The following is a 15,145-nucleotide window of genomic DNA, read 5'->3' on the forward strand; positions in this document are numbered from 1 at the left end:
CTAAATGTTTGCATGAGCAGAAAACAATTTTAAATCAGATATTACAAAAATGGTCATAATGAATGGATAAAAATGGGGAAACACAGCATAGAAAGAGATATTATTAAAAATAACCATGGTACTGAAAACTACAGTAACCAAAATAAAAATTGACTGAATATGATTAGAGAGCAGAGAAAAGGTTCAGTACACTAAACACAGCTTGATATAATAATGCAATCTGAGTAAGAGAAAAAAAGAACACAGAGAAAGGATTTCAAAGACGTGAAGGAGAATTTCAAGTGGCTTAAAATACATGTACTTGGAGTCCCAGAAAGAAAAGGGGGGGAAAAGTAAGAAATAATGGGTAAAAAATTCCCAGTTTAGTGAAAACTACTCACTTAATAATAGACTCTCTATTCCCTACTGGTTCTGTTTCTCTGGAGAACACCAATAGGACTACATGTAAATATAAAAAGAAATTAGAAGATATTTTCAAGGCTATGATAAAAAACACAGCAGATCAAAAATTGTTAGAGGAATTTAAATCAGTGCTTAGAGGAAAACTGATAGATTTAAAAGTTTTTCTTAGAAAAGAAGAACGGTTTAAAAATAAATGACCCAAGATTTCACCTTCAGAATCTATAAAGGGAAGAGCAAATTAAACATAAAATAAGTAGGATTCACTCCTGCTGTGAACCTAAAACGGCTCTAAAAATACAGTGTGTTAAAATGTTATCCTCATCACAATTAAAGAGTCTGAATTTTTTTTTTTTAACAAAAAAGGTCTCAAAGTAAAAAACTTCCTACCCATGAAATTAGACAACTCTTAGATGAACTGAACAAAGTCCTGGACAACACAATTTACCCAAACTAACACAAATGAAATCAAACATCTGATAGACTTACATGTATAAAAGAAATGTAATTCATTATTGAATAGGAAAAACTCTGTGTCTTCACCTACTCTCAGCCCACGACCACATCACAGCACTTCTAACATCAGGTGTACGGGGTTCCCACCACAAGCACTTCTGTGACACCAGCGAGGTTAACCCAATTCTGATGCTCTCCTCCTCTATTACATTAAAGAATATTGACTCCAGAAATACACCCACACTTCTATGAGCGAGTAATTTTGAGAAAGACATCAGAGCAATTACTAGTAAATGGAAAGCCATAGTCTTCTTTTTTAGCAGTTTGGCAGAAGTTGGATATATATATGTAAAAAATAAGGACTCTCAACCTCTACTTTACATGATACAGAAAAATTAACTTGTGCAGCATCTACCTAATCATAAAAGCGAAGGTATGAAGTTTCTAGAAGCAGAGGAAAGCGCCCTCAGGGCCTGGAGAAAGGGAAATAATTTTCACATAGGAGAGTGGTAATGTGCAGAATCACAAATTCTCTGTCCTGAGATGGCAGTGTAGTGATTCTGTAGCAGTCGTATCATCGAAGTGAAGGTTTGCTGACGCTAATGGTAAAATTGGCGTGTATTAGTCTAAAGCAAACACTGCCGTCTTCCAGAAGAGAAAACCTGAGGCTGGAGCCCCCGCCACACTGTGGAGCATCCACAGGAAGCTCACCCACCTGCAGACGGAGGATTCGATTGTCATTTATTTTCTCAAAACGGACAGACTTGACAATTTAAGTCTCACTTGTTAAGTTTCGCATTTTATGTGTGATGATGTGCTAGCAATAAAGGCCAGTAAGTTTCAAAAATTGGAACAAATAGAACACAAAGATTAGTTCACTCTAAAATTACATCAAAGCATAAACATTTTCTTAGCCTGATTTTAGCTATTTTTCTTCATCCAAAGTATCAAGAATCAGGGATCTGGCTTCCCCAGGGAATAAGAAATCCACTCCTCACCCACTTTGAAGTGCTGAATCCCTCTACAAATGCTCATTAATCGAGACACGTTCGAGACAGGGAGTGCGGAACTCACACCGCAGACGGGTGTTCCCTTCTCCCTGAGGAACGGATCGCCGATGATGGGAGCCAGCGTGGCCACTGGCTTTTCAGCCAGACGTCTGGCAGAGTCCTGTCTCTGAAACATGGAAGAACAAATCAGAAGATGCTTCTGCGACTCCGAACCTGCCTGGAGGAAACCCTCCCCACTCCCTCCTTACCTGTGTTGAAGTCCATTGGCCCCAAAGGGAAAAGTCAGGTTTTGGCGTGGGGCTCAAATTGACTCAAATACTTAAACAGCGCCATCTATTCTGTGGAAATTGGGAGGAGAATAGAGGCTGTGATCTTTGTGCTTGTTGTCATGGTTACTTTCTGTCCCACTCGACCGGCTTATGCTGGGACAATCTTCAGAGGCCTCAGAATCAAACACTACATGTCAAATAAATTGGGGGGATAAAAAGGTTTATTTTTGTTTACATTGTGGGGGGATCTAGTTGCTGAGAAAAACAGGCAGAGAGAAACCCCACTCGAATTAGCTTTGAAAGGTGGGAGTATCACAAGCCATCTCCCAGGCATGGCAATGGCACCGGACGCCCGGGGCCAGAGCGGCAGTGGGATAAGCCGAAAGACACATCATGCTCGGTAGCAATAAACCAGGTGCCCGTCCCAGGGAAGGGAAAGTGCTCTTCCAGCTTAGAGTTCACACATGGGTTTTGCTTCCACAGTAATCTGTGTTCTTCCAGAAACTTGTGACATCAGGACTTCGGGACACAGCGTCTGCCCACTCTCCCTTCCCAGGCCTCCCCGCACTCCCCGAGGTCTTAGATCATAATGTTGTTTTATCTTTATTTTTTTTATTGATTTCAGAGAGAGGAAGGGAGAGGGAGAGGGAGAGAGAGCTAGAAACATCAGTGATGACAGAAAATCATTGATCAGCTGCCTCCTGCACGCCCCACACTGGGGATCGAGCCTAAAACCCGGGCATGTGCCCTGACTGGAAATCGAACCTGTGACCTCCTGGTTCATAGGTGGACACTCAACCACTGAGCCACGCCGATTGGGCTTAGGTCACAATTTAAATCTGAGAGGCCTACTGTCATCACCCAGAACCCCAGCATGGATGTGGGAAGCATGCAGAGAATGTCATCAGCAGGAGGAGGTGCCGGGAAAAGCCAGGCGCTCAGAGCAGGGAAGCGTCCGTGGGGGAGAAAATGAAAATGTGGAGCCAGACATACATCAGACACATTGCCACAGGACAAACACTGGATTTGGAGAGAACTCGAGAAATAAAATTAAAAGGGATATGACTAGTAGCAGTCTGATTTAAATTTGGGGTAGAAAAACTTTCTGGCCAAACACCATGAGATAGTTCATCAGAAACCTCCGGACACGACCAGGACCCAGGAGTGGGTCTTGGCCTTAAATCTGGTGCATGAAACTAAAGCAAGCTCAGGTCAAATGCTTTGAGCAACAAAAGGCAAACAGGATGGACCCTTTACTAAGGCAAGCTGAGAGTATTCAGATTTTTTTAAGAAAAGAATATGAAAGTCAGTCACGTGATGTGGGAAGAGGAGAGGAGATCTCCATTATTTAATGTTGCTTTTTTGATCCAGCTGAAACCTGGGAAAATACCAGAACTTTCTGTGCATGGAAAGCAGCCTCCAGGAAAACAGGATCCCCTGGCAGGGCTTCTGAGCTGCTGAAACATCCCCGTCCCCTGAAGAGACACAGATCTGACAGGCGAGAGGTCATGGGCTGAGCGGGAGAGGTGGTACCTGCGTTCCCGGGGATTCCACACTCCCTGCCACGGAATGGGGTGGATGCTTTAGGAAATGAAACACTCCCTTTAACGGCATTGCACATGTTTGAGTTTCTGTCTCTTTCACTTGAAGCTCATTGGGAAGCGCCCCCCACCCCCACTCAAAAAACAATGGAAAAGAAAAAAACTGTTCTCTGTGATGAATCCTCTACTCTCCATCGCCCTGAGCAGAAGCCAACATCAGGAAGGCCTTCCTCTGTTTAAGGTGTAAATAGCAACGGGGGTGGGTGCAGGCAGCTCCCCCTTTCCCACTCATTACTGTCACCCATTTGAAAAGAAAAAAGCAGAGGTCACTTATTAGAGGTTATTTTTCATGCAAAACACCCCATGTTAGCTGTCATTCAAAAGGAGTTCGTCTACGCCCTCACTGGTATATTAATAGGGCTTCGGGTCATAACCTTTTATGGCATTTGGAATTCCAGAACCTTTGATTAGTGCCATATTTACATATCCTTCCATTAAAATGCTCCTCCATAGGACGCATGAGGTTTTGTAAATTTGTTTGGCCTTTAGTCTAGACTCTGCCTGAATTCAAAGCACGGTGCGTTGAACGATATTACTTTGGTGGTGATGGTGTCCCATTCATGGGAGGCCAGTTAACCCTTTATAGATGGGGGAGGCTTTCACACCAGGGACAATAATCGAGGGGGATCTTTCCAATAACATTAATAGTGGCCACTTACCCAAACTACCTCGGCCACCTGCCCCCATGTATACGTCCCTGTGTAAGAGAACTATTCCCGTTCAGTCAGCCTTGATCAAATGGCCTCAGTAGCACACGAAGTGTTGGAAATTTACTGGAACTGGGAAGGACACGCTGAATTACTGCATCGTCACCTTCTAGGAGCAGGCCGCCAGCCACGGGAGTCTCCATTTCGCATGAGTATCTCTTTATAATTTGCCAAATGACATTGTCCCCCTCCCTGGGGTGTGGGCAGAGTCCTCGCCGGGCCTGTGGGTATTAGCCAAGTGGGTAGATTGCCCCAGACTGCCATCCTTCAACATTCGCATGGTGGCCCCACAGGTCTGTCACCTCAATGCCAGTTTGCAGAGGGAATTTTTTATATATAAAATTGAAGCTAGAAAAGGTGTCTGTCACTATTCCAGAGGTCCACTAAAGAGCAGACTGCAGACTCCTCACTGGAATGCCTCTGCCGGAGAATCCAAGGATTCTGAAACTTTGAACATCGTTTACAATCCGTTTGCTGGAGAGGGGTGTTCAATGGAGAAATAGCGTGTTAATTTTTTCTTTAAGCTATCCCCTCCACGCCAAATCATGAACGTGGGATCCGCCTTCCACAAGCAAAGTGCAGGACATGCTTTCTAAAAAATAGCTCCCAGTCTGACAGGTTGCTCTGCCTTTAAAATATAATGGTCAGAGAGTTCATAAAAAAAACCACAGAGAGAAACTGAAACTTCCAAGAGGAATATCTCAGTTTCTTCCAGTTTAACTCAAGCCTTTTTGTAATCATTTCCATCGATTCCATGGTGGTTTCATGCACAGGCTCTGGAATTACCGGACCATCCACACTGATCCCAGGCTGATACCGCTCAGGACCTCAAATCTCAGGCGTCCACTTGAAACGTTATGAAATATTAGGGCTTCACGTGATGTGTGTGTCATCACTCGACTTGTAACTTCTCTGCCACTCTCGGCCAGGAGATTGTGAACAAAAGCCTGCTGCTTTCATCTCATTCCGTTACACTAAAAACGCAAAATTAAAGAAAAACGAGGAAAGTTTAATATCGCCAGGAGTGTGATTGATCACATTGTGTCACGTTGTGAGGTTTAATATTATACACTGAGTTTTATGTTCCTCTCTTCTAATAGTGACATATTCAACATTTTCAGACTGCATATAATAATTTTATGGGGTGAAATGGGTATTATGAGATGATTATACTGTAGTGCTTTGTCAAGTTCCTGTTTATTAAATACAAAAAAAACTACAGTGAAAATCAGAGGAAGTTCTGCCTCCAGTCGAGGGAAGAGGACAATCCTTTCCTGATCCGCACTCTGTGCTCAGCGCTCTCCGCCCACCTCAGGGAGCCGCGCCACGCGGCCGTGACATCGGACAGAAGTGCAGCAAAACTGTCAGAGCAGTTTGATTTGGAGATTATTTGGAAGTTTGTACGAATTTATGTTCTACATTGTAAAGTATCCTTGGTATGGGATCTCCTCCCTCACCCGTGTGAGATAAAGGTAATCAACACAGGTCCAGCCACGGGTTCCTATACTGACCCCAGTGGGCTGACCAGGCTACCAAGATGTATTTGGGCTTGAAGAAGAGTTTATTTACAGCTGTTCCTTCTTTACAGAAAACAACCTACCAAACAAAGAGAAAAAAAAGATGTTAGAAGTCAGAGCTTTGCTCAAAATCTTTGATGGATATTTTCTAAAGGCTTGAACTGTTAGACTAACTTCTTGGGTGTACGGTCTACTCAAAATTCAACTATTGAAGCTTTCAAATGGCAACACTGAGTAATGACGAGGGGAAACAATTTGACATTTGTGCACTGGCTTATTGTGCAGCGCCAGCACGGCCGAGGGTGAACCGGGAGGCAGGAGAGGGGGGAGGTGTGTGTGAAGGATTTAGAAAAGAGTGAAAGCTGGGTCTTGGTGGGACACTGCTTCTCTGATGGAGAGACAGCGACACTGCCTGCAAGCCAAGTCCTTATTTTACAGCCAGATTCCACGAGGCAAAGTAAGGGCGTGGTCAAGCTGTTTACAGCATTCTCGTGGGTTTCGAATCTACTCAATTACATGCACCTGATCAAGCTTTGTTTACTTGCTGCACCTCCCGCAGCCCATGTCACTTAGCCACATGGGGCTACAGGTTTGGACCTCTGGCTATCATTGTGCTGGGAGGGCTTTGCCCTCCAAGCTGGGACTTGCACGTGGCTTTGCCATGAGAGGACTGTGCCTTCTCATTAGTCCGAGGCTTGACCCTGTCCAAACACTGTAGCCGCTCTCCACAGCTTGTGATTTTCAAAACCTGCTTCATCAGAAGCTTGGACTCACCTCACTGGACTGCTGGGCTCCCGCGGGGGCCTGTGGTGTTCTTACAACCGCAGACTAGTTGGAGGGAGGGGGGCACCGCCTGCCCCCCTTCGCCATGGCTGACCCTTGCTCACCCCTCACCCTTGCACACCCCTGCCCAGTTAGCCTTTCTGGGGGAGACTTCCTGGAGAGGTTTGCTGATTCTAGTGACCCACCACCTCCTACCCTCCCATCCACACGTCCCAACCTGTACTAATTGCAAGCCCGTTTGTCCACCTGCAGCCTTGGCTCCCTGAGTCAGAAAAACATCTTTCTTCTCTTTGTGTATTCAGCCTCTTAATGAAGGGATGGGGCCACCCCTACCTACATGTGCCTGACACCCTGTCCCCAACACAAGGACTGGCATGTGGTGGGTGCTCGTTGAACTTGCCGGCAAAATGAGTGGCAAGGAGGGCAAGGCTTCTGTGGCTGCATCTATTAGCAAGGGCTTTTCTCGATCGCAGTATTCGCATTGCCTGAGATCTGATCTGTAACTGTCCAGCTGTTCCAGTTGTGGAATCTGATGTACCCAGCGTGTTAGAACAGCAGACGCCGGGGCCAGACAGACCCGAGTTCAAATCCCGGTTCTGCCACTTCTTAATTGGGTGACATCTGATAAGTTAACCTCTCTCAGCCTCAGAGTGGAGATGTTAATATCTCCAAATCTCCAAAGTGCAAACAATACAGTCATGCTGCCTAGGTTGTTGGTAGATATAAAGAAGATGTGTCTTATGAAGAACACAATAGGGTTTAGACTAAAATAAGTCATTGAAATGCCACCAAAATAAAGCAAGATGGGGGAGGAAGGAGGAAAAGCCAGCTTCGAACTCGGTGGGAGAGAAACGGTCAGAAGACATTTCACAATGCAGCTGCTCTATTGTTAATGCTATTATTTACAAAGCATGTTAAGTGAGGAAGACATGTTACCGAACACAGACAATACATGCTCTCTGTTTTTACTTAACAATCACAAAGACGTGAAGCAAGCCTCCTAGTGGTCTGACAGAGCACGGCGTTTCCGTGGCGTTGAGAGCAAATGCAGAATCGTGTTGCTGTTCCCGCTCCTTCCCGATGCAGGTGATTTATGTTTGCAAAGTTAACACATGCATCCTCCAAAAGTCCTGGGCGAGTGTTAGAAAAGAGAGAAGATGTGCCATTGCCTATATCTTTATCCCATAACTTAACTTTTTTTTTTTTCTTAAAACATCTGATTGCTAAAATGGCACCAGAAATGTCAAGAAATACACAAAATAATTACTATTCTCGAAGGAATTACTAGAAATCCTTGTAAGTATATACTTCAGACCTAAGTCCAAATCTGGGCTGAGAGACGGAAGAGGCAGGACTTCAACAGCTGGTACCCGGTGTCCCTCTCGGGAAGTAGCGCCAGATAAGGCATCAGAACGCTGAGCAGGGCAGTCTCCTTCCACCCCACCATCCTTTCTGAGGACGTTCTGTGTCCAACCCCTGCCAGGGGTGCTCTCTACGTTGCTGCTGGTGATGGGTAGAGACGGAGGTTTATCTTGGCTCCTGCCCTATTGAAACTAAAAAAACATCATCTCATAAACGAGGGTGTTGGTAGGGAGCACTTTGGTTGAATTTCAAATTGTCAAAAATTATAAAGCAGTCATTTTCCAAGTCATAGTACCACTGAGCTAATTGCAGGGACTATTTTATATTATGACATGGCACAACATGATGGTGGCACATGGGCTTGTCAAAACAAATAAACCTTTTTTTTTTTTTCAATGAAATCTATTGCAGAGAACGCTAAACAAATTAGGGGGTAGAGGCTCACATTGCCAGCACCATCAGCATTTGATACCTGGAGAAAACAGTGGAAACTTGCAGGAACTGACGAACACTTCACCGAGCACAATGAAAGGCTCTGTGATGGGTGGAAGGGTAGGAGACGGCAGACAGGACCATGTGCTCCTTGCTCCTTGGTTACCCAGATCCAAGGTGCGACAGAGATATGGAAAGATCATTCGAGGGCTCCTGGGCTGGGCTCGGCTCATTCAAGGTCACTAAAACGCACAGATTCGTTTACATTCCAAACTGTTACCTCCTTGTTTTTAACCAGAGATGAGAGAATGGGCCCAAAACCAGAACAGCAAATAGACAATAAGTGACATCATCACTAAAAACAAAATTTAAAAGAAGGGGCCTGCTCTGCTCTGGCTGGCATTGCTCAGTGGTTAGAGCATCAGCCACACACCAAAGGGTCCCAAGTTCAATTCCCAGTCAAGGGTACATACCTGGGTTGAAGTTTTGATCCCCCCAGCCCTGGTCGGGTGAATGCAGGAGGCAACCAATCAATCGATGTGTCTCTCTCATATTGATGTTTCTCTCTCTCTCTCTCTCTCTCTCTCTCTCTCTCTCTTTTTCTCTCTCTCTCTCTCCTCCCTCCTTTCCACTCTCTCTAAAAAATCGATGGAAAAAATATCCTCAGATGAGGGTTAACCCAAAAAAGGGGACCTGCTTTAAAAGGAAATGCATGAAATGTTTGGGGAGACATTTAGTGGGCAAATGGGGCCACCACACTCAACCAGAGCAGAGGCTGATGAACAGACCCTTCCTCAGGGTCTCAACAGCCTTTTAAAGGGTGACGGTTTCAAATTCAGGTACAGCCCGAAGAAGGGGTGAAATATAAACCATATTATTTTTAAATGGAAAATAACCTCTAGGCCCACCCTAACAGAGCGGGTTAAGTAAATGACACACCCACACACAGAAGGCTCTGCAGCACTACGCAGGCATTGCAGGTGAGCATGGATTGGCATGGAAGACGCTCACACAATAGATTTAAAAACAGTATAAAACCGTGTGCCAAATATAACCCTTTTAGAGGATATAACACATCCTGTTAGCTTAGTATCATGTCACATATAAAAGCCCTTTGGGGTTAGAGTCCTGAAATGCTCACAGTTACCCCTTCAAGGTGGGATTACAGATTCAGACTATTACTTTTCTTTTTGCTTAACTTTTCTTTATTAATTTTTTTAAAACTAACATGTTCAGTCTAATATTAAAGGGAAGTCATTTGGAATAAAAATAAAGACACTAGTGCAAACTGAAAAAGAAGAAGAAAAACACTAAGGAAACCCCCAAACTCAGAGCAGAGGAGGCCAGAGGGAGAAAAGTGGCTGTGGCTGTGGCTGTGGACCGGCTTCCTTCCTTCCATTGGTGACCAGCCTGTTCATGTGTTTCCAATGTTCAGTGCCAGCCGTGGCCACAGCCTCCTTCTCTGTTTCCAAACGTCACAGGAAACACGGTGCCAAAGCAGCCATGGGGATGCAGAGATGCTCCACTTCCAGAGGCACATTGTGAGGGTTGGACTGTCCATCGTTAGCTAGAGACACAGAACACAGAACACTCTCCTGTTGTTTCTTTCCCACCAATTCATTTAAAAGAACAGTGTTACTCAGTCTACAACTAGGCCACCGCCTGTACCACAGTAATTCATTAGACAGGCTAGCATGCACCATGGCGACGTGGCTTTAAAGTAAACATGGGTGTGAGACGCCAAAACCACCACACAAGGGTCCACGATTAGGCTGTTGCTGGCGGGGCAATGGAGACGCTTGGGTAAGTGATGCCAGGTGCTTTATCCACTCAGGGACACTCAGTGACTTCCCCGGGGCTGGCATGGTGCTCCAGGATGGGGCCCCTCCCCAGTGTGAGGTGTTCCTCTCCTGGGAACCCTGACGTAGCAGGTGAGGACAAGCAGAGGTTCCGGCCACGCGGGCGGGGGCTGGTGACAGCGGCTCCGCGCCGAGAACTCGGCTGCCTGGCGCGCTTCCTCTCATCACTCTTATACCTCATCAATATTAAGGCCATTTCGATGACATCTCCCCATGTGAAAGTCTTTCTTTCATTAACCTCATTTCTATGGTGAAGTTGAGTCAATTGAAAGCAGCCGGGTGTCATCTCGCTTCTCCGAACCAGATTACTGGAAATGCCCACTTTTTCTTTTTTTCCAAAATCACTTGCACAGTTTGAGTGTTGCTGCCAAGACAAACCTATAAAAGGATCATTTTTCAAGAGAGAAAAGGGTTGAACTCTGTAACAGTGACATGGGCTTCTTCCCGGGGAACTCCTCTCGAGCCTGCCCGCCCACTGCAGACCTGGGGTGGCAGCTCTGGCCTAGATCCCCTCGTGGGGATGATGCCTTTCTTTGTGTTGCTCTCTGCACCACTTGTATGTTCCTGTGTGTGTTAGCTGACAGTCCCGACCCCTAAAAGCATTAGCCCAGTTCCAGAGAGATGTCCTACTCCAATCATCACACCAAATCACTCTCCCGTGGGAGAAAAACAGACAACGTATGACAACATGTGAAGGACACACATGGTTTCCACCCCAAGGTCAGCGGGCTGCACCAATGGCTTCAGCTATACACTTTCTTTTTTGGTTATTTCAGGTTGAGTTCAGGTGAATGCTTCACAAGGACACACTGTCTCAAAAGAGTCATACACATCACCCATAGCATTTAGTCAGTTTCCTTCCCTATCAGTGGAGAGTGGAAGACATGGATGTGAATGTCAAACTATGCACACACACATAACATGTCCATTTCCTGAGTGAGGTGTGCAGACAATGAGTCACCCTCTTCACTGAGTCTTGGGTGCTGGCTATGCATGGGTCCCTAGAACCAACAGCACCTGCCAATCCATCGGGAAAGTGGCATAGCTGAGGTTTAAAGGTGATATCAGAGCAGAAACGTGGGCGAAGAGAACAAGGGAACCTGCCAGCCCTGTTCCTGGTCAAGGGGCTGTGTCAGCAAAGCCCCCCTCCCCACGTGTCCAGTTTCCAAAGCCATAAAACAGATAGGAATATTTCCCTGCCGCACCTCCCGGAGGCCTTGCAACAATCCAGGTGAGAGCTTAGTGAAGAGCATGTAGTGAGTGCCAGAAAACGCTCAGTGTAGTTGCTTCATTTCCATGTGTCCACATGAATGCCCATGTGCCATGACATTGGAAGATGGAAAGCTCTGGAGATCCTCCCCTTAATGAAACTTCACCCTCTGGAAGTTCCACTGGCCTGCCCGTAACCAACACCTGGGTTGTTCAGCCAGTGCCATGGGTCCTCCTACATTAGGGTGAAACTCTTGGTGTGAGCAATAACAGAAAGCAAGGCTCCTTTTCTTTCCCATATTTTCTTTTCTTTCCTTCTCCATTATAGAGCACTAAGGTGACATTTATGGGATGGAGACAGGGGCTGGAAGTCAGAGAAGATTCCACTTGGAAGTTTCCCTTTGGATGAGCCAGCAAAGGGCCAAGAGCAAGGTGTTTTGTCCTCAAATTGTTTGCCACTAGGACAATGGTGATGGTGGTGGTGATGATGGTGATGGTAATGGTGATAGAGATGGTGATGGTGGTGATGGAGATGGAGGTGGTGATGATGATGGTGGTCGTAGTACTGGTGGTGGTGGTGATGATGGTGGTGGTGGTGGTGATGATGGTGATAGTGATGGTGGTGATGATGGTAATGGTGGTGATGATGGTGAAGAAGATGCTGGTGGTGGTGATGATGGTGATGGTGGTGGTGATGGTGATGGTGATGGTGGAGATGGTGATGGTGATGGTGATGATAGTGATAGTGATATTATAAGGGCCTTACCCCCTCCTGGACAGAATCCCTGCCTCTGGAGAAGATGGTGATAGAGGAGATAATTTAGAGAAAAAGAAAGAAGAACAAACCTACTCTAATAAATTTGCAGATCCATGAAAAATAAAAAGATATAGTCACCCTAGTGGAAAACAAATGCAATAAACAATAAATGTATGCATATACACATATGCATGCATATATATATATACATATATGATATATAGTGTAAGCACTATGGAGAAAAACAGAGCAGGTGAGTGACTAGGGATATACTAGAGAATGAGAGATGGCTCCATTTTAGATAAGACAGTGTGGGGAGGCCCCTCAGAGGACAGGCATTTGAGCTGAGAGCTGAATGCAGTGAGAGAACAAACTGAGCAAAGATCTAAGAAAAGATGGTCCAAGAGGCACAAATGTCTTGTCAAGGATAATATTTTATCCACCACAGCACATAGCCCGCTTCCCAAGACATCTATGATGTTGCATATTTTTTTACCAGAATAGAGAAAAATACAGGATTTAATGGGGCTTCAGCAATATTTTCAAGTGATAACCAAAAATAGTATCTGTCTTTCCCAAAATGAGCACTATTTCTAGAACAAATGAAATTAATTGTATTTGTAGATGGAGTCACTGTCAAGCTTTTATCTAGAAAAAAATACTTAAATTTGGAAATCTAGGAAGCCCTTATAGCTTACTCACCTACATTTGACTTGTTCTTCAAGAGCTAGCTGTTTTCCAGAATCTTCCCATTATGTAATAAAGTGGAGAAAACCTACGGTTGTCTGGCGTCATTCACAACAGATGAATGGGCTTGTTCAGAGGAGGGGGCTGTGTCCTGCCCCCTGGACCTTCCACCACGTGTCTGGGACTGTGGCCCTGGGATGTCAACTGTCCTTCCTGCCTTACCTTGGCCAAGTTCTGAGAGACTCATAATCTCTCACCTAGTCTGCCCCGCCTGGTCCCAGGTCGCTGACCAGAGCTGAGTGGCAGGCCCATCAGGAAGGAGCTGAGTTCATGTGCCACACGCTCTTGGCCCTGCAGGAAGAGCAGACAAGCTGGGACCTCACACTCCTGCCTGGTGCTGGAGATCGGATTCACAACAGTCAATTCTCATCTCCCCTCCATTAGGGCAATTCATGAACTCACACATTCCCCATGAAACATTTCAAGAGTGACTATGATAGGATGAGCCCTAAAGCCTCAAGACAAGCCTGTCAGTTGCCCCCTCTGTTCCCTGGCTCCTGTCAAGCCAACACCAACTCTGCACCTAGTGGAGGGGATGCTAACTAACCCAGCCCCCTGCAGGCTGTCATTCAAATCCGGGGATGGGAGGCCTGGAGCACTGCCTCCTGGCCTGGACCTGCTGGGCCCAGCTTTTGTCACAGCTGGTCTTCAGAGAGCAAACCTCAGGCCAAGGGAAGGCAGTGCCTCTGTCTGCCTTCATTTCCCCTCACACTGTCCCTGGGCCATGTCTCAGCAGGGCCACCCTCTCCTCTTCCAGTGTCTGTCCCTCCCAGGCTCCCTAGCCTCCTCTCAGGGTGATACTCATCATTATGGACTGGATTGTGTCCCCCCCAAATCTGTAGCTTGAAGCTATAATCCTCAATGTAACTGTGTTTGAAGATGGGGCCCCTGGCCTGAACCCAGCAAGCCTGCTCCCCACCGCTGTGTGGGTCATGTCCAGGGAGGGAGGAATGCCATCCCCTGTCCCGTGCCAAGGACTCCACACCCCTCCCACGCCTCCCCATGTCTTTACCTTGGTAGCCCCCGGCTGCAAGCAAGCCCGCACTGCCCGGCATGCAGCAGGTGCTCAATACATGTTTACTGACAAAAGTAATGAATGAGGTGAGTGAATTCAAAATTGGAGTCACTCTGCATTCACGTCTGGCCACTGTCTGCCATCTAGTGGCGGCAGAGAGCAAGTTCAGGATGGGAAGATTCTGGAGGAGAAATCAGGGACAAAGCTCATCAGAGCCCAGGAGGTAGGCTGGGTCCTTCACCTCCAGGCTGCTTCCTGCAGTGGGCGTTCTGGGGCCACCGCTGTGTGGCCAGATCTTGCACGTTATTGGGGAGTAAGAGGGAATGAACAGAAGAGAAACCGTGGTGTGAAATATGAGGGTGAGCTTTGGGGCCTCACGTCCAGGAGGGAGGAATGCCAGCCCCTGTCCCGTGCCAAAGACTGCACGCCCCTGTGGACTGTGCACTCCTGGTCGTGTCTACACTTCAGGGGACAATCTTAGGACTTTCCTTCTGACTTTGTCAGGGGCCAGACACACACAGAAGCTTTAACAAGAATCTAGGGTCAGCGTGTTTCATATTTCCTTAGGAAAGAAACCCAGGGATAATTTGGGGGAAGTTGGAGTGAACTGAGAAAAATGAAGAGTGTGCAACTGAGGGAAAAGGTGAAGAGAATGCACTAGAAACGGCAAAGATGCCCAAAGTACAAAACCTGAAAGACAGATGTAACACTGACCGGGTAATATTATGAAAACACAGCAAAGCTGCAGACAGTCACCAAGTACTTGTGGCCTGTGGAAGGGTCGCGGACCTCTCTAGACCGTAGTTTCCCTCCGTATAAAGGAGAATGTTGGAGGGCGTGGTCTCTCGGGGGGTTTCCAACCTTCAAGTTTTGTAACTGTCTAACTTCAAAACGAACTTAATTGCTAGACAAAACCTCAATGTATATTTCATGGCAGGTATGCAACTTCTAGATTTTTCCTTGTTTTCTTGCTTACCATTGGAGGATCAAGAAACGTAAGGAATGCTACATGCCTGTTACGT

The sequence above is a fragment of the Eptesicus fuscus genome, chromosome 12, assembly GCF_027574615.1.
Source record: "Eptesicus fuscus isolate TK198812 chromosome 12, DD_ASM_mEF_20220401, whole genome shotgun sequence".
Classification (NCBI taxonomy): Eukaryota; Metazoa; Chordata; class Mammalia; order Chiroptera; family Vespertilionidae; genus Eptesicus; species Eptesicus fuscus.